Below are 20,506 nucleotides of genomic sequence, written 5' to 3' on the forward strand. Positions count from 1 at the left end.
CACCTACACACCTCCATCACGTCCACACACACACACCTACACACCTCCATCACGTGCACACACACACACCTACACACCTACACACCTCCATCATGTGCACACACACACACCTACACACCTACACACCTCCATCACGTGCACACACACACACCTACACACCTCCATCACGTCCACACACACACACCTACACACCTCCATCACGTGCACACACACACACCTACACACCTACACACCTCCATCATGTGCACACACACACACACCTACACACCTCCATCACGTGCACACACACACACACACCTACACACCTACACACCTCCATCATGTGCACACACACACACACCTACACACCTCCATCACGTGCACACACACACACACCTCCATCACGTGCACACACACACACCTACACACCTCCATCACGTGCACACACACACCTCCATCACGTGTACACACACACACCTGCACAACGTGTACACACACACACCGTGTACACACACACACCGTGTACACACATACACCTCCCACAACGTGTACACACACACACCGTGTACACACACACACACCTGCACAACGTGTACACACACACACCGTGTACACACACACACACCTGCACAACGTGTACACACACACACCGTGTACACACACACACCGTGTACACACATACACCTCCCACAACGTGTACACACACCGTGTACACACACACACACCTGCACAACGTGTACACACACACACCGTGTACACACACACACACCTGCACAACGTGTACACACACACACCGTGTACACACACACACCGTGTACACACATACACCTCCCACAACGTGTACACACACACACCGTGTACACACACACACACCTGCACAACGTGTACACACACACACCGTGTACACACACACACACCTGCACAACGTGTACACACACACACCGTGTACACACACACACCGTGTACACACATACACCTCCCACAACGTGTACACACACACACCGTGTACACACACACACACCTGCACAACGTGTACACACACACACCGTGTACACACACACACACCTGCACAACGTGTACACACACACACCATGTATACACACACACACCGCGTACACACACACCTCCACACCGTGTGCACACACACACCTCCATCACACACACACACAACGTGTACACACACACAGGTACATCCCCCATGAGTCATGGAGGTTGTTTGACCATACTTCACCACTCTGGTCAATAAAGATCCCCCATGTAGCCTTAACAGACTGTAGGGGCAAGTGCTGTTAGCGAGCACCTATGAAGGCCGGCACGGCACACGAGGGGGTGGGTGGCCAACACCACGCCCGGCCGCCTTTGTCTCCCTAGTGTTGATGTTTACACACCGCACCAGGTACTCATTTGAGGCTGAGTCGACCTAGGGGAGGCCCAGGACCGAACTCGGTTCGCCGGCTTCGTAGCACAGCGCGCTAACTGCTACACTACCACACACACACACGCAGGTGTACTGTACACACGCAGGTGTACTGTACACACGCACATGTGTACTGTACACACGCACATGTGTACTGTACACACACACAGGTGTACTGTATATACACACAGGTGTACTGTATATATACACACAGGTGTACTGTATATATACACAGGTGTACTGTATATATACACAGGTGTACTGTATACACACACAGGTGTACTGTATATATACACAGGTGTACTGTATACACACACAGGTGTACTGTATATATACACACAGGTGTACTGTATATATACACACAGGTGTACTGTATACACACACAGGTGTACTGTATATACACAGGTGTACTGTATATACACAGGTGTACTGTATACACACAGGTGTACTGTATATACACAGGTGTACTGTATATACACAGGTGTACTGTATACACACAGGTGTACTGTACACACGCAGGTGTACTGTACACACGCACATGTGTACTGTACACACGCACATGTGTACTGTACACACGCACATGTGTACTGTACACACACAGGTGTACTGTATACAAAAACGAAGAAATCAACCTCCCACAGTGTAGCCTTCACAGACTGCTGGGGCAAGTGTGGGGTTAGCGAGCGCCTATTAAGGGGGGGGGGGGGCACACTCCCCTCTCCTTACACATCCATCTCTCCCTGTACCCCCCTCCTCCACCCCCCCCTCCTCCATCCCCCCCTCCATCCCCCCCCTCCATCTCCCCTCACCCCCCTCTCTGTATGACTCCATCCCCTTAACCCGTCTCCCCCCCTCCATCTATCCTCGATCCAATGTCAACAAACTCCCCTCCACTCTACTCTCCATCCGCTTTGTCGAATCTCCTCCCCCCCCCATCTCCCCCCCCCCCCATGACTCTCTCCCCCCATCACGACTCCCCCCCCCCCTCATGACTCTCTCCCCCCACTCCCCATCTCCCCCCCCCACGACTCTCCCCCCCCCACCCCCCATCTCCCCCCCCCCCCACGACTCTCCCCCCCCCACCCCCCATCTCCCCCCCCCCACGACTCCCCCCCCACAACCCCCCCCTCCCCCCCCCCCACGACTCCCCCCCCCCCCACGACTCTCCCCCCACCCCCCTCCCCCCCCCTTCTCCCCCCCCCCACGACTCTCTCCCCCCACCCCCATCTCCCCCCACCCCCTTATCCACCCCCCCACGACTCCCCCCCCCACAACTCCCCCCCCCACGACTCCCCCCCCCCACGACCCCCCCCCCCCCACCAATCTCATTGCCGCAGACTCAGGAAACAGAAACGAAAACGCCGAAGAGCCAGACAAAGACAAAGGTCCCCCGTGTAGCCTTTGACCGTCTGTCGGGGCAAGTGCCAGTTGGCGATGAGAGCACCTATGAAGGCCGGCACGACACACGAGGGGGTGGGTGGCACAGCACCACGCCCGGCCGCCTTTGTCTCCCCAGTGGCGATGTTTACACACCGCACCAGGTACTCATTTGAGGCTGAGTCGACCTACGGGAGGCCCCAGGACCGGTTCAGATAATCGTCACTGGGCGTTGGCCATGGGCGAAAATCGAACTCGGGTCGCCAGGTTCGTAGCGCAGCGTAGCGCTAACCGCTCCACCACCGCTCCCCGCACGATGTAAGTTCAACAAAACAAAGATCCCCCGTATAGCTCTACCAGACTGTCGGGGCAAGTGCTGTTAGCGAGCACCTATGAAGGCCGGCACGGCACACGAGGGGGTGGGGTGGCCAGCACCACGCCCGACCGCCTTTGTCTCCCCAGTGGCGATATTCACACACCGCACCAGGTACTCATTTGAGGCTGAGTCGACCTAGAGGATGAGGCCCCAGGACCGGTCCACGTTGGCCGTGAGCGGGAATCGAACTTGAGCCACCGGGGTTCGTAGCGCTAACAGCTCCGTATGTTCAACACACACACACACACCCTCTTGGTTCTTTCGGTAAAGTCACGTAGAAGGAAAATAATAAAATAATAAAAATAAAACATAATAAAATTATTCTCACGACGTTTCGGCCACAACGCAAGCAGCCGTCCTCAGGTGGAGAGCAGGTCTGTCGAGGAGACAGAGTCATTCAGACTCATTCAGACGCTGTCTCCCCGACAGACCTGTTCTCCACCTGAAGACGGCTGCTTGCGTTGTGGCCGAAACGTCTGTTTTATTTTTATTATTTTATTATTTCCCTTCTACGTGACTTTACCGAAAGAACCAAGAAGATGAATCCCTGCAGTCACGAAAGCTTTCAATCGACACACACACATCAAGGAAATTGACCAAACATCCGAATGTAGCCCCCCCCCCACCGCTCATCCCGCCGTCTCCGCTGCACCCCCAAACCTCTACTAGAAACCATCCCTGGAGACGCGGCAGAGCTTCCCTGGGTAAACAAAGGGCATTGTTTTCGCTCGAGACAATAACAGCAGCAGCGAGTGCACTCCAACACCATGTGAGACTAGGCTCTAAAGAAAGCTGTCTCGGGTGTGGACTAATCAATTTCAAGGACAGTGCATACTACAATTACTACTACAATTTACACTGGTCAACAAAATAAAAACATTTTTTTTCCGGCCTGGACTTTTGCAGCTGTTTTAGACTAATTTCAGGGTGCTGATTCCAAATCTGATCTCAGATTTGCTCTATCACATCTCATTTTTATGCTATCGGCATACCCCATTTTCATTGATTTTACCCGAAATTAACTCTGTCACTTATGATTGCAAGTTGTTGCGAGTCAGTGACTGCTTTAGTGTTAAAATACGGTGCTGTATTTTTAGGATAGTGCGTTTATAATATCACTTTATGTATATATCCACATTTATTTAATATTTTTCTACTGCAGTTTTTATTGAAAATGCAATATTTGATATCTCAAAAACCTGATGTGATAGCCAAAACTGATGCCAGATTTGGAATCAGCACCCCAAAATTACATTACAAACCGTTGGAATACCTTATGCCAAAAAACAGTGTGTTGACCAGTGTTAGCAAAGGCAGTGTAGAGGCCTCATCCAGCAGTAGAGAGGCCCTCATCCAGCAGCAGATTAACAAAAAGGGCTGTCCGTGTGGGGTTACTGAAATTTGCCGTTTAACATACACTGCGTCGTTTGTTGGGCGTGTGCTCAGCCATCATGTTATAAAATATATTTATATTATTATGGAATAATGTACACAAAGCTGCCTGTAACAGATACCGGCAGGCAGCATTTAGGGTTTAAAAATCCGCAGAAGGTCTCACGGACGGTGGCCCTCCCTCCGCGTCGCAATTTGCCCGGTGACGGGTCGATAAAATGCCACCGCGGATTTCCACTTGCGGGCGGCGTTTTTACCAAAAAGAATCCAAATTCGGGATCCGTCTGACGCGCGAAAGGCGGCACCGCGTCGTGGGGAAACCCCCCGGCCGGCGGGCATGAGTTCGACTCCGGGACACGATCAACGTCCAGTGGCGACGGACACACAGAGGACGCCTCCGATTGCGAATGTTCCGACTTTGGAACTTTCGGAGAAACGAAACAAAGCCGTATGGTCCAGTCGCCTGTTCGGACCGCGAGTCGTGGGTTCAACCGCCGCACAATAGATGGCGGTGGTGGCATCTACATCTACAGAACGTGAAAAACCAGTGGCATCTACATCTGCAGAACGTGAATAACCAGTAGCATCTACATCTGCAGAACGTGAAGAACCAGTGGCATCTACATCTGCAGAACGTGAAGAACCAGTGGCATCTACATCTGCAGAACGTGAATAACCAGTAGCATCTACATCTGCAGAACGTGAAGAACCAGTGGCATCTACATCTGCAGAACGTGAAGAACCAGTGGCATCTACATCTGCAGAACGTGAAGAACCAGTAGCATCTACATCTGCAGAACGTGAAGAACCAGTGGCATCTACATCTGCAGAACGTGAAGAACCAGTGGCATCTACATCTGCAGAACGTGAAGAACCAGTGGCATCTACATCTGCAGAACGTGAAGAACCAGTAGCATCTACATCTGCAGAACGTGAAGAACCAGTGGCATCTACATCTGCAGAACGTGAAGAACCAGTGGCATCTACATCTACAGAACGTGAAGAACCAGTGACATCTACATCTGCAGAACGTGAAGAACCAGTGGCATCTACATCTACATAACGTGAAGAACCAGTGGCATCTACATCTACAGAACGTGAAGAACCAGTAGCATCTACATCTACAGAACGTGAAGAACCAGTGGCATCTACATCTGCAGAACGTGAAGAACCAGTGGCATCTACATCTACAGAACGTGAAGAACCAGTGGCATCTACATCTACAGAACGTGAAGAACCAGTGGCATCTACATCTGCAGAACGTGAAGAACCAGTGGCATCTACATCTACAGAACGTGAAGAACCAGTGGCATCTACATCTACAGAACGTGAAGAACCAGTGACATCTACATCTGCAGAACATGAAGAACCAGTGGCATCTACATCTACAGAACGTGAAGAACCAGTGGCATCTATATCTACAGAACGTGAAGAACCAGTGGCATCTACATCTACAGAACATGAAGAACCAGTGGCATCTACATCTACAGAACGTCAAGAACCAGTGGCATCTATATCTACAGAACGTGAAAAACCAGTGGCATCTACATCTACAGAACGTGAAGAACCAGTGGCATCTACATCTACAGAACGTGAAGAACCAGTGGCATCTACATCTACAGAACGTGAAGAACCAGTGGCATCTACATCTACAGAACGTGAAGAACCAGTGGCATCTACATCTACAGAACGTGAAGAACCAGTGGCATCTACATCTACAGAACGTGAAGAACCAGTGGCATCTACATCTGCAGAACGTGAAGACGTGACAAACCCTACTGGACGCCTGTGAGAAAGAGCTTAGAGCTCATCGGATTCCTCCTCTCGTCCAAGTCAAGGTTCTGATGATTCTGGCTGCCCGCTCCACTGCTAGCCTACCCCGTACAGCCGTCACCCCCCCCCTCCTCCCCACGTCTCCTCGCCTGCCCAAGCCCCCCCCCCAACTCGCCTTAACGCCATCCTCAAAATCACCACCAAAAACAACAACAACAACACAACAACACAACATGATAATTGGTTTTTTACCCTTCTATCTGGCAACAAAACTGACACCTTTTTTTACAAGGAGTCATGTTTGCATAGACCACAATACCTGCAGTCGTAATGGAAACAAAAAGCACAACTCTGATAATGTGCGCCTTTTGGCGTCATCTGGTCCAACACCATGTGAGACTAGGCTCTAAGGAAAGCTGTCTCGGGTGTGGACCAATCAACTTCAAGGACAGTGCATACAGAGTTATGTTTTTTGTTTGCATTATGACTGCAGGTATTGTGGTCTATGCAAACATGACTCCTTGTAAAAAGGTGTCAGTTTTGTTGCCAGATAGAAGGGTAAAAAAAGCAATTATCATATTTTTACTGGCAAATGAGGTTCCAATGGAACAACACAACAACAACACAACAACAACAACCGCTGTTCATCACGAAGTGGTGGTGGTGGTGGTGACGTCACCACGCGGGGCTTTGTGCCAGGCTAGGTACACATCGAGGGCCACGTGAAGTGTCTTACGGTTCCGCTGTTGGCTGGAGGTCACGGGACTGACCCAGCAGACCGCCGTGGGGTTGACGGACTGAGATGCGACCGGCGGATGTCACCGACTTTTTTTTATCTCCCCCTACTGTGTCGATTTGCTGCGTTTTAGCCGCCCGGCGGCTCTGCTCGTTGTTGTGAGCGTCGCTTCTCCGCACTCCACCACGAACTATACCATCACCACCACTGCATAGCAGCAACAACAAAATACTTTAACCAAAGCCCATTGTTAAATCATCATCGTCAAGTCCAATTCATCATTGTCATCATCATTATCATGAATCTATCACCAATCAACAATCTCACAATATATTGATCATGAATCATCGTCAGGCTATAGCCCTCCAGTTCCACCCCAACCACCACCACCACAGCCACCGTCACTGAATCAACATTCACACACAACTAGACCACCCATCGCATTCGCCTTTTGACACCTTCCCGTCTCTTTCACCTGAGCACACACACACACACCACGTGTACACACACACACTACGTGTACACACACACACCACGTACACACACCACGTGCACACACACACCACGTATACACACACACACACCACGTGCACACACAAAGACAGAGACAAAGATCCCCCGTATAGCCTTAACAGACTGCAGGGGCAAGTGCTGTTAGCGAGCACCTATGAAGGCCGGCACGGCACACGAGGGGGTGGGTGGCCAGCACCACGCCCGACCGCCTTTGTCTCCCCAGTGGCGAAACGCAGCTAACCGCACACGCACACACACACACCCCCCCCAAGATACAAACACACACAACACTAAGTCACCCACTCGGTATAAACATCACTGACACATTCACCACCATTAAGCACACCAACACACAACTCACATCACACTTTAACGCCACACACACACCGCTAACGCACTCATTCAGCAACACTTAGAACACATAACACAGAATCAGATTATTGTATTCATACTGCAGGCATTCGATGAGCTATACAGTTCTTGTTCACAGATTTCCAGTCGGGGCAAGGTGTAAGAACGTCACAACAACCACAACACCAACCACACAAAGTGTAGGAGATTTCGATTTAAAGCTTTCGTGACTGCAGGGATTCATCTTCATGGTTCTTTCGGTAAAGTCACGTAGAAGGGAAATAATAAAATAATAAAAATAAAACATAATAAAATAATTCCCTTTCGATTTAAAGCTTCTTTCGTGACTGCAGGGATTCATCTTCTTGGTTCTTTCGGTAAAGTCACGTAGAATGGAAATAATAAAATAATAAAAATAAAACATCATAAAATAATTCTCACGACGTTTCGGCCACAACGCAAGCAGCCGTCCTCAGGTGAAGAAGAGGTCTGTCGATAAGACTCTTATTATGTTTTATTTTTATTATTTTATTATTCCATTCTACGTGACTTTACCGAAAGAACCAAGAAAACGTGTAGGAGAGTTAAACAAATCACTAAAACAAATATGTACAATTAAAACTGAGCGATAGTTTAACTAACCAGGTAAAGGGCCGACTGAGTCATTACATTCTTTTTCAAAAAGCGACCCGACCACACATGACACAGCTCAAAGAAGTGGCTTATCACGTGAGAAATCTCACACAGGCCCAACACACACACACATCACACACGAGAAACACCCCAAGTGTCCAACACACACACATTACACACATCACACACCACAAGTGTCCAACACACACACACATCGCTGACACATAAACCACCATTACACAGCAACACACAACACACTTGCACAATACCTACAACACTCAACACGCAACCAATGCATACACACGCAACACAAATACACACAAATACACAAACACACACATCGCGAGCAATGCGGAGGTCCGAATTCCCCTGTCTCCCCCCTCCCCCCCCGTCTCCCCCCCCCGTCTCCCCCCTCCCCCCCGTGTCTCCCCCCCCCGCGTCTCCCCCCCCCCCGTGTCTCCCCCCTCCCCCCCGTGTCTCCCCCCCCCGCGTCTCCCCCCCCCCCTGTCTCCCCCCTCCCCCCCCGTCTCCCCCCCCCGTCTCCCCCCTCCCCCCCGTGTCTCCCCCCTCCCCCCCGTGTCTCCCCCCCCCGCGTCTCCCCCCCCCCCGTGTCTCCCCCCTCCCCCCCGTGTCTCCCCCCCACCGTGTCTCCCCCCCCCCCCGTGTCTCCCCCCTCCTCCCCGTGTCTCCCCCCCGTCTCCCCTCCCCCGCGTCTCCCCCCCCCCGTCCCCCCCCCCCGTGTCTCCCCCCTCCTCCCCCCCACCGTGTCTCCCCCCCCCCCCCCCGTGTCTCCCCCCTCCTCCCCGTGTCTCCCCCCCGTCTCCCCTCCCCCGCGTCTCCCCCCCCCCGTGTCTCCCCCCTCCTCCCCGTGTCTCCCCCCTCCTCCCCGTGTCTCCCCCCCGTCTCCCCCCCCCCGTGTCTCCCCCCCCCCGTGTCTCCCCCCTCCTCCCCGTGTCTCCCCCCTCCTCCCCGTGTCTCCCCCCCCGTCTCCCCCCCCCCCGTGTCTCCCCCCTCCCCCGTGTCTCCCTCCTCCCAGTGTCTCCCCCCCCCCGTGTTTCCCCGTGTCTCCCCGTGTCTCTCTCCCCCCCCGTGTCTCCCTCCCCCCCGTGCCCCCCCCCCGTGTCTCCCCGTGTCTCTCTCCACCCCCCCCCCCCCCCGTGTCTCCCTCCCCCCCGTGCCCCCCCCCCGTGTCTCCCCGTGTCTCCCTTCCCCCCCGTGTCTCCCCGTGTCTCCCTTCCCCCCCGTGTCTCCCCGTGTCTCCCCTCTCCTCCCCGTGTCTCCGCCTTACCGGTCCAGCAGAGTCTAAATCGCTTGCTGCAGTTCAGTCTTTAGAGAGACTGCCCCAGACCCCGTCTCCTCCTCCTCCTCCCCGTCTCTCTCGCCGTGTCTCCGCTGTCTCTCGCTGTCTCCGCGTGTCTCTCGCTGTATCTCCGCCTTCGTGTCTCCGCCTTCGTGTCTCCGCTGTCTCCGCGTGTCTCTCGCGGTGTCTCCGCCTTTGTGTCTCCGCTGTCTCCCCGCTGCTTTGTCCGCGTTGTCTGCCGATGTCTCCGTGTCTCCCTCCGTCTTATCGCGTGCGCCTATGTTGTCTGTGTCTCAGACGAAGACTCTGCGTGTGTGTGTGTGCTTGTGTGCGTGTGTGTGTGTGCTTGTGTGCGTGTGTGCGTGTGTGTGTGTGCTTGTGTGCGTGTGTCTGTGTGACTCCGTCTATGTAAGTCTGTGTGTGAGTCTGTGTGTGTGTCTGTGTGTCTCCGCCTGTGTGTGAGTCTGTGTCTCTGCCTGTGTGTGAGTCTGTGTTTCCTCCGCTTGTGTGTGAGTCTGTGTCTCAGTCTGTGTGTGAGTCTGTGTTTCCTCCGCTTGTGTGTGAGTCTGTGTCTCAGTCTGTGTGCGAGTCTGTGTTTCCTCCGCTTGTGTGTGAGTCTGTGTGTCTCCTCCGCTTGTGTGCGAGTCTGTGTGACTTACTCTGTGTGTGTCTCCGCCTGTGTGTGAGTCTGTGTGTGAGTCTGTGTGTGTGTCTGTCTCTAGACCGTCTCCGTGTGTCTGTCTCTGTCTGTCTCCGTGTGTCTGTCTCCGTGTGTCTGTCCCCCCGTGCTCACCACCACCACCACGACCCCCAGGGTGTCTCTGCCTCGCGCGGTGCTCGACCCGCTCGCTCTGTGGGTGGAGCGAGGAAGAGGCGGCCTGGAGCGAGGGGGTGGTGGAGTTGGGAGGAGTGGGGGGGGTGCTGGGTGTGTCACGGGGTGACACGTGTGTGTGTGTACACGTGTGTGTGTGTATGTACACGTGTGTGTGTGTACACGTGTGTGTACGCGTGTGTGTGTGTACACGTGTGTACGCGTGTGTGTGTGTGTACACGTGTGTACACGTGTGAGTGTGTACACATGTGTGTATACGTGTGTGTGTGTACACATGTGTGTGTGTACACGTGTGTGTGTGTACACACATGTGTGTGTATACACGTGTGTGTGTACACGTGTGTACACGTGTGTGTGTGTACACGTGTGTGTGTGTACACGTGTGTACACGTGTGTGTGTGTACACGTGTGTGTGTACACGTGTGTGTGTGTACGTGTGTACACGTGTGTGTGTACACGTGTGTGTGTACACGTGTGTGTGTGTACACGTGTGTGTGTGTACACGTGTGTACACGTGTGTGTGTGTACACGTGTGTGTGTGTACACGTGTGTGTGTGTACGTGTGTACACGTGTGTGTGTACACGTGTGTGTGTGTACACGTGTGTGTGTGTACACGTGTGTGTGTGTACGTGTGTACACGTGTGTGTGTACACGTGTGCGTGTGTACACGTGTGTGTGTACACGTGTGTGTGTGTACACGTGTGTGTGTGTACACGTGTGTACACGTGTGTGTGTGTACACGTGTGTGTGTGTACACGTGTGTGTGTGTACGTGTGTACACGTGTGTGTGTGTACACGTGTGTGTGTGTACACGTGTGTGTGTGTACACGTGTGTGTGTGTACACAGGGTAACGTCGCGGTTAGCGCTACGCTGCGCTACGAACCCGGCGACCCGAGTTCGATTCCCGCTCACGGCCACCACCAGTGACGATACTTATCTGAGCCCGGTCCTGGGCCTCCCCTAGGTAGACTCAGCCTCAAATGAGTACCTGGTGCGGTGTATAAACATCGCCACTGGGGAGACAAAGGCGGTCGGGCGTGGTGCTGGCCACCACACCCCCCCTCGTGTGCCGTGCCCGCCTTAATATGTGCTCGGCCACCACACCCCCCCTCGTGTGCCGTGCCCGCCTTAATATGTGCTCGCTAACAGCACTTGCCCCAGCAGTCTGTCAAGGCTATACGGGGGATCTTTATAGTTGTATGTGTAGGACGCGATTTTATCAACATTGATCAGCGTGGTGAGGTATGGTCAAACAATCCCAATGACTCACAGTGATGCTTGAAATATATACATAAATAACCAAGGTTTCATGCAATTGCCCTTATCAAGAGCACCTATTCCTATAATACATTAACATAACACTGAATAACCACGACATCAGAATGGAACATATGGCAGTGGTGATATTTCGACTTTTTTTATCACGATAATCGTAAAAAAAACGTCCTCGCCTTTGAACGCAGGAGATCGTGGGTTCGATCCCGACCCTGACGCCTGCTGCTGTATATTTTGAGTTTTCGTGTCTCTCTCTCATCATCACGGTGGCTAGGAGAAGTTAACTACCTCGCCTGGTATGCAGGAGGTTGTGGGTTCGATCACGACCCTGACCGCCTCCTGCTGTATATTTGGAGTTTTCGTGTCTCTCTCATCATCATCACGGTGGCTAGATGTTAACTACCTCGCCTGGTATACAGGAGGTCATAGGTTCAATCTCGACTCTAATGCCTGCTGTATATTTGTAGTTTGCGTGTCTCTCTCTCTCTCCCCGTGGTCGCGTGGATTCCCCATTTTAGAATCACCATCACCACGCGTTTCGAGTATTTCGTTGCTGCTATAAATGTCTAGCGCGACGAAGACGAGTATTTGTTGTGGGCAGGTCACTTCTGAAAAAAAGATGAGCTACATAGCTCAGTGGACCTTACCTGGTCAAAATAAAAATACAATTTCATAGTTGAATAGTTTAGTTTGACAGACTGGGAGACACATAGACGCACACAGAGACTCACACAGAGACCCATAAACTCACACAGAGATACATTGACTCACACAGAGACACATAGACTCACACAGAGACACATAGACTCACACAGAGACCCATAGACTCACACAGAGACACATAGACTCACACAGAGACCCATAGACTCACACAGAGACTCATAGACTCACACAGAGACACATAGACTCACACAGAGACACATAGTCTCACACAGAGACTCATAGACTCACACAGAGACCCATAGACTCACACAGAGACCCATAGATTCACTAATAGAGCCATAGATCCACACGGAGACACATAGACTCACACAGAGACACATAGACTCACACAGAGACCCATAGATTCACACAGAGACACATAGACTCACACAGAGACCCATAGATTCACACAGAGACCCATAGACTCCCACAGAGACACATAGACTCACACAGAGACCCATAGACTCACACAGAGACACATAGACTCACACAGAGACCCATAGACTCACACAGAGACACACACAGAGACCTATAGACTCACACAGAGACTCATAGACTACAAAAAAGGTGCATTTCACCCTTCCAAGTCTTGCCGAGTCTCAGGATGCCCTGTCAGGAGGTTCCTGCCACACTGGGAGGTTTGGCCCGAGTCCAATCAATGCACTTCTCGCGTGTGGAATTTGGAAGCGTTGGAGACACCCCCCCCCCACGCCCCCCCCACATCCCCCCCACACCCCGCCCCCCACACCCCGCCCCCCACATCCCCCCCCACACCCCCCACACACCCCCCCACACCCCGCCCCCCACACCCCGCCCCCCACACCCTGCCCCCCACACCCCGCCCCCCACACCCCCCCCCCACACCCCGCCCCCCACAACCCGCCCCCCACACCCTGCCCCCCCACACCCCGCCCCCCACACCCCCCCCCACACCCCGCCCCCCACAACCCGCCCCCCACACCCCCCCCCCACTCACACCCCCCTCCCCCCACACCCCCCCACACCCCACCCCGCACACCCCGCCCCCCAAACCCCCCCACACCCCCCTCCCCCCACACCCCCCCCCCACACCCCACCCCCCACACCCCGCCTCCCCCTCCCCCCACACCCCCCTCCCCCCACAGTGGGAAGGGGACTCACTCCCGTGCGGGGATCTTGTTGAGAAGTCTCCACGTGTCATTGTGCGAGAGGAGGGGAGGGGGGAGGGTGGGGGGGAGGAGCGGTGGCGCAGTGGTTAGAGCGCCGCGCATCGACTTCGCAGGAAACGACAATGTCACCAATCCTGCACGTGACCGGCGTGGTGAAGTATGGTCAAACTCGCCTAACCCCATTACCGACCCCACGTGGACAGGGCCTTCAAGCAGCAGTGGATTGACCGTGTCTGATGGTGGTGATCATGATGAACCCTCACATCTTCTTGGTTCTTTCGGCAAAGTCACGAAGAAGGGAAGTAATAAAATAATAACAATCATTCAGACGCTGTCGCCTCGACAGACCTGGTTTTCACCTGAGGACGGCTGCTTGCGTTGTGGCCGAAACGTCGTGAGAATTGTATTTTATTATGTTCTATTTTTATTATTTTATTATTTCCCTTCTACGTGACTTTACCGAAAGAACCAAGAAGATGAATCCCTGCAGTCACGAAAGCTTTAAATCGAAATTTAATTATTTTGTTATGTTTTATTTTTATTATTTTATTATTTCCCTTCTACGTGACTTTACCGAAAGAACCAAGAAGATGAATCCCTGCAGTCACGAAAGCTTTAAATCGAAAGACCCCTAACATCGTCATGGTGCCTGCGATGTGCGTTGCGAAGCGGTGAGCGCTACGCTGCGCTACGAAACCCGGCGGCCCGAGTTCGATTCCCTCTCACGACCAAGATTATCTGAGCCGGTTCCTGGGCCTCCCCTAGGTCGACTCAGCCTCAAATGAGTACCTCGTGCGGTGCGTAAAAGAAAAAAACATCGCCACGAGGGAGACAAAGGCGGTCGGGCGTGGTGCTGGCCACCCACCCCCTCGTGTGTCGTGCCGGGCCTTAACATGTGCTCGCTAACAGCACTTGCCCCAACAGTCTGTTAAGGCTATATGGGCGATATTTGTCTTTGTGCGTGTATATAGAGGTGTGTGTATGTATATGTGTGTGTAGAGGTGTGTGTATGTAGGTGTGTGTGTGTGTAGAGGTGTGTGTGTAGATGTATGTGTATGTAGATGTGTGTGTATGTAGATGTGTGTGTAGAGGTGTGTGTGTGTGTAAAGGTGTGTGTATGTGTGTGTGTATGTAGATGTGTGTGTATGTAGATGTGTGTGTATGTAGATGTGTGTTTAGATGTGTGTGTGTAGATGTGTGTGTATGTAGATGTGTGTGTAGAGGTGTGTGTGTAGAGGTGTGTATGTAGAGGTGTGTGTGTGTAGATGTGTGTGTGTATGTAGAGGTGGGTATAGACTGGGGAGGGGGGAGGGGAATTGACCGAGCCACTCCGGAAACCAGCTCGGAAAAAAAGAGTTCAGTCTGCCGCATTCATCACGCTGCCAACCAGCCGCCGTGACTCATACACAGAACTCTTCACAGCTCACACTTGTGCACAGTGATGATGGTGGTGATGGTAACAGCTGTGTGTGATGTGCATGGTGATGGTGGTGATGGTACCATAGTGTGTGTGATGTGCATGGTGATGGTGGTGATGGTGATGGTACCACAGTGTGTGTGATGTGCATGGTGATGGTGGTGATGGTAACAGCTGTGATGGTGCCATAGTGTGTGTGATGTGCATGGTGATGGTGGTGATGGTAACAGCTGTGATGGTGCCATAGTGTGTGTGATGTGCATGGTGATGGTGGTGAGGGTACCACAGTGTGTGTGATGTGCATGGTGATGGTGGTGATGGTAACAGCTGTGATGGTGCCATAGTGTGTGTGATGTGCATGGTGATGATGGTGAGGGTACCACAGTGTGTGTGATGTGCATGGTGATGGTGGTGATGGTAACAGCTGTGATGGTACCACAGTGTGTGTGATGTGCATGGTGATGGTGGTGAGGGTACCACAGTGTGTGTGATGTGCATGGTGATGGTGGTGATGGTAACAGCTGTGATGGTACCACAGTGTGTGTGATGTGCATGGTGATGGTGGTGATGGTGCCATAGTGTGTGTAATGTGCATGGTGATGGTGGTGATGGTGATGTTACCATAGTGTGTGTGATGTGCATGGTGATGGCGGTGATGGTACCAGTTTGTGTGATGTGCATGGTGATGGTGGTGATGGTGACAGCTGTGATGTTACCATAGTGTGTGTGATGTGCATGGTGATGGTGGTGATGGTACCACAGTGTGTGTGATGTGCATGGTGATGGTGGTGATGGTGACAGCTGTGATGTTACCATAGTGTGTGTGATGTGCATGGTGATGGTGGTGATGGTACCACAGTGTGTGTGATGTGCATGGTGATGGTGGTGATGGTGACAGCTGTGATGTTACCATAGTGTGTGTGATGTGCATGGTGATGGTGGTGATGGTACCACAGTGTGTGTGATGTGCATGGTGATGGTGGTGATGGTGACAGCTGTGATGTTACCATAGTGTGTGTGATGTGCATGGTGATGGCGGTGATGGTACCACAGTTTGTGTGATGTGCATGGTGATGGTGGTGATGGTAACAGCTGTGATGGTGCCATAGTGTGTGTGATGTGCATGGTGATGGTGGTGATGGGGAAGGGGAGGGGGAGGGGAGGGGAGGAGGGGAGGGGGGGTCAGAGAGGTTGAATTTGAGGGTCCGTGGGTCCACAGCGACACCTTGCCGGGGCTAGAGGCAGGAAGCACGCGGGGAGAAGTGTGTGTAGTAGTGGTAGTAGTAGTAGCTACTACTACTTATGTAGTAGTAGCTACTACTAACACTACTACATGTGTAGTAGTAGCTACTACTACTTATGTAGTAGTAGCTACTTATGTAGTAGTAGCTACTACCAACCACTACATGTGTAGTAGTAGCTACTACTACTTGTGTAGTAGTAGCTACTACTACATGTATAGTAGTACTACTTATGTAGCTACTACTACATATGTAGTAGCTACTACTACATATGTAGCTACTTATGTAGTAGTAGCTACTTATGTAGTAGTAGCTACTACCAACCACTACATGTGTAGTAATAGCTACTACTACTTGTGTAGTAGTAGCTACTACTACATGTATAGTAGTACTACTTATGTAGCTACTACTACATATGTAGTAGCTACTACTACATAAGTAGTAGTAGCTACTACTTATGTAGTAGTAGCTACTTATGTAGTAGTAGCTACATATGTAGTAGTAGCTACCACTACTTATGTAGTAGTAGCTACATATGTAGTAGTAGCTACATATGTAGCTACATATGTAGTAGTAGTTACATATGTAGTAGTAGCTACCACTACTTATGTAGAGAATGCATCATATAGACGAGAGCGTGTCTTTTTTGGTTTGCATGTTTACCACAAAGTATGTGCGGTTAATACAAACAGGATTCCTTAAAAAGGGATTTTACCGAAAGAACCAAAGAGTTTTTTTATTTGATGTTTTAACATCTGAACACAACTGTTTTATTTTGATATACCGAGAAGAAAGGCCCCATATTCTCAGGTTTTTTCGGTAAAGTCACGTAGGTAAAACATTAAAATTAATAAAATTAAAATATAATAAAATAAATCTAGAAAGAAAGGCCCCCACATCTCTAACGCTGCATGGCCGCATGCCGAAAGCCGTTCACGATTTTGGCTGAAACTCCACTTGCAACGCACCCAGTGGCCCAAATACGGACCTCTAACTTTTTTTCAAAACTGGCTGCATGGAACAGACTTTTGACTTTTTAAACAACTTTTATTGCCGCCAGCAGGAAAAGCACTTGGAGGCGATTTCGATATGAAACACACAAAGTCACCAGCAAACAAATGAAAACAAACGCTACAAATCCACGCGCTGTGGCGCTGAAAGGACCGCGCACAATACAAAAGAAAAGTCACGTGGTTGTGGTGGTGGTTGTGGTGGTGGTTGTGGTGGTGGTGGTTGTGGTGGTGGTTGTGGTGGTGGTTGTGGTTGTGGTGGTGGTGGTTGTGGTGGTTGTGGTTGTGGTGGTTGTGGTGGTGGTTGTGGTGGTTGTTGTGGTGGTGGTTGTGGTGGTGGTTGTGCTTGTGGTGGTGGTTGTGGTGGTGGTTGTGGTGGTGCTTGTGGTGGTGGTTGTGGTGGTTGTGGTGGTTGTGGTTATGGTGGTGGTTGTGGTGGTGGTTGTGGTTGTGGTGGTGGTTGTGGTGGTGGTTGTGGTGTCATCGCGCACGCCACGGTGACGAGCGAGCGCTTCAGAAGGTGAACACCACGAGGGTGCCGTCCACGCTGGTACAGAGAGGGGCTTGTCCGGCTCCCCAGCGTTCGAAGAAGACGCGCACATCACCGACACGTGTGTGTCATGGAACAGAGAGAGAGAGAGGGGGGGGAGGGGGCGAGAGCACCCCTTGCCTCGAAACATCTGGCAGGTCTCGATTTAAAGCTTTCGTGACTGCAGGGATTCAGCTTCTTGGTTCTTTCGGTAAAGTCACGTAGAAGGGAAATAATAAAATAAATGTAATAAAATAATATAATACAATCAAATAATATAATATTTTTATCATGTTTTATTTTTATTACTTTATTATTTCCCTTCTACGTGACTTTACCGAAAGAACCAAGAAGATCTGGCAGGTCACCAGCATTGGTCTTAAGCAAGCCTGACTCACGTGCTTAGACATGATGACGGTGGCGGTGGTGGTGATTCATTTGAGGTCTTAGATTGCTTGGATTGTTTCCATCAAACTCGAACCCGTGGCTTGCACCCAGGGCCCTTAGCCAAGCAACAGCAGACGGTGTTTCGGCGTTGAATCATGGACAACAACAACAACCCTGACCTTGTCCCGCGGGGCACCAAATGTCAAAACCGGCTTTGGAGGGACAGATACGGGAGGGAAACGAATTGTCCACTTGACGTCCTCCACAAATCTAATTTACTCTCGTAATGGCGATCATCCCAACGAGAACCGACGCTTGTGTGCAAAGTCGCCACATCATCTTCTTGGTTCTTTCGGTAAAGTCACGTAGAAGGGAAGTAATAAAATAATAAAAATAAAACATAATAAAATAATATAATAATATAATAAAATAATATAATATAATAAAATAATATAATAAAATAATATTATAATATATTATTTTATTACTTCCCTTCTACGTGACTTTACCGAAAGAACCAAGAAGATGAATCCCTGCAGACACGAAAGCTTTAAATCGCCACATCATATCAATCGCCACATCATATCAATGGGTTATTGCCCAAACAAATTGCAGACACAAACCAGAGCTAAAATGGATCGTCTACACACATACGAACGGCGTGTTGCCCACCCATCCATCCGGTTACCGTCCTGCGAAATTAAATACTTTTGAGAACAAACGTATGTTGGGAATATTATGCGTGGATTTTCGTCCCCGTAGATGTGGGGGATTGGAACGAAACTTTTTTTTTTTGCCCAAAAAAACCTGATCCCGGCCACTAGAATTCGGGACGTGTGGTCAAATGTTTTTCGAGCGATCGGATCGTGGCCTCCCGGCGACTGCGAAGTTTCACCAAGACACACGGATGGAGGGACACACGGATGGAGGGACACACGGATGGAGGGACACACGGATGGAGGGACACACGGATGGAGGGACACACGGATGGAGGGACAGATACAGGGAAGGACGCACATGTGTACAGACACACGGACAGACACACGGAGAGACTGTTGGACACACCGACACACGGACACAAGAAAACACAGACACAACAACAGACAGATGTGCACAGACAGATACATGGACACGTACTTATTCATTTGCTTTCCCGGTAAATCCGCACCGAGTGGTAGGACTCGATCAGTCTTTGACAACTTGCAGCGTAGCACACGGCAGATGCCTTGCGCAGCGCGACTCACGACCTCCTCTTGATACCAAGATCCAGGATGGTCATCGTGTCTATGCGTCGCTTCTCGGTGGCAGCCCCAACAGTCTGGAACGCCGTCACCCCTCTGCACATTCGCAGCATCACCTCAATCGCCTCCTTCAAGAGACACTTACAAACTCACCTCTACAAACCACGTGCTTTCGAGCGACTCTGAGCTCCGCTCCGCGCCTCCGAGTTGCGGCCATTACGTCCGCAAATTTGCGCGCGTTATAAATTTAACTCTTATACTGGTAGGAACGAAGTGAACCAGCCTACAATAGATTATATCGTCCGTCCGTCCGATGTCCGATTAGGTGTAGCAGCATCGCCCCCTACTGCAAACACTTGGCAGGACCCTACAAAAACCTTTAGACTCAGTGAGGCTTTCCTGGCTAAACAAGTGTAACATTCCCTTATAATTCCCTGAGATAGTTTTTAATTAAAACATTTAAATTAAAAATTAACTCACAGCGGCCTAAAGCCTACAGCTAGGCCTAAAGCCTAGAATTAGGCCTTAAACTCTCCCTTCGTATCGTACCCCCGCCATTTCATTTTATTATAGCCATTCATTTGTTCGTTCCTACCAGCCCACCCCGCAGGGACATGTTTATTATTTAATGCACGTCCCAATATTGCCCTCGACAAAGTGGGCACCAGTGTACGTTACCGCAGAACGGGGACGGTCCAGCTCTTTGCCAAGAGGGGTCCCTGCTGCTGCCGCCGATGCATTGGGCTTTTATCTAAAGAAAAACTAACATTTCAGACAATGAGTCATGTTTATTAATCACGCGGGCGGAAACCGGAGCACCCGCGTGAAAACCCCAGGCCTTGCGCAAAGGGGCAACGCTCTATCCCAGGGGTCGG

The 20,506-nt window shown here is 51.2% G+C and overlaps 1 protein-coding gene and 1 long non-coding RNA gene across 2 annotated transcripts in view; both read right to left on the reverse strand.

The window, feature by feature from the left end:
* Positions 1 to 10,665, reverse strand: part of LHFPL2 (LHFPL tetraspan subfamily member 2) — a 47,522-nt gene extending 36,857 nt beyond the window's left edge. Inside the window, exon 1 of the mRNA XM_078880780.1 lies at positions 9,836 to 10,665. The gene's annotated coding sequence lies outside the window, so the exon portion shown is untranslated. The remainder of the gene's footprint in view (positions 1 to 9,835) is intronic.
* LOC144950707 (uncharacterized) overlaps positions 1 to 20,506 on the reverse strand; it is a 306,816-nt gene that overhangs the window by 41,648 nt on the left and 244,662 nt on the right. The window lies entirely within an intron of this gene.

The sequence above is a fragment of the Lampetra fluviatilis genome, chromosome 59 (genome assembly GCF_964198595.1).
Source record: "Lampetra fluviatilis chromosome 59, kcLamFluv1.1, whole genome shotgun sequence".
Taxonomy (NCBI): domain Eukaryota; kingdom Metazoa; phylum Chordata; class Hyperoartia; order Petromyzontiformes; family Petromyzontidae; genus Lampetra; species Lampetra fluviatilis.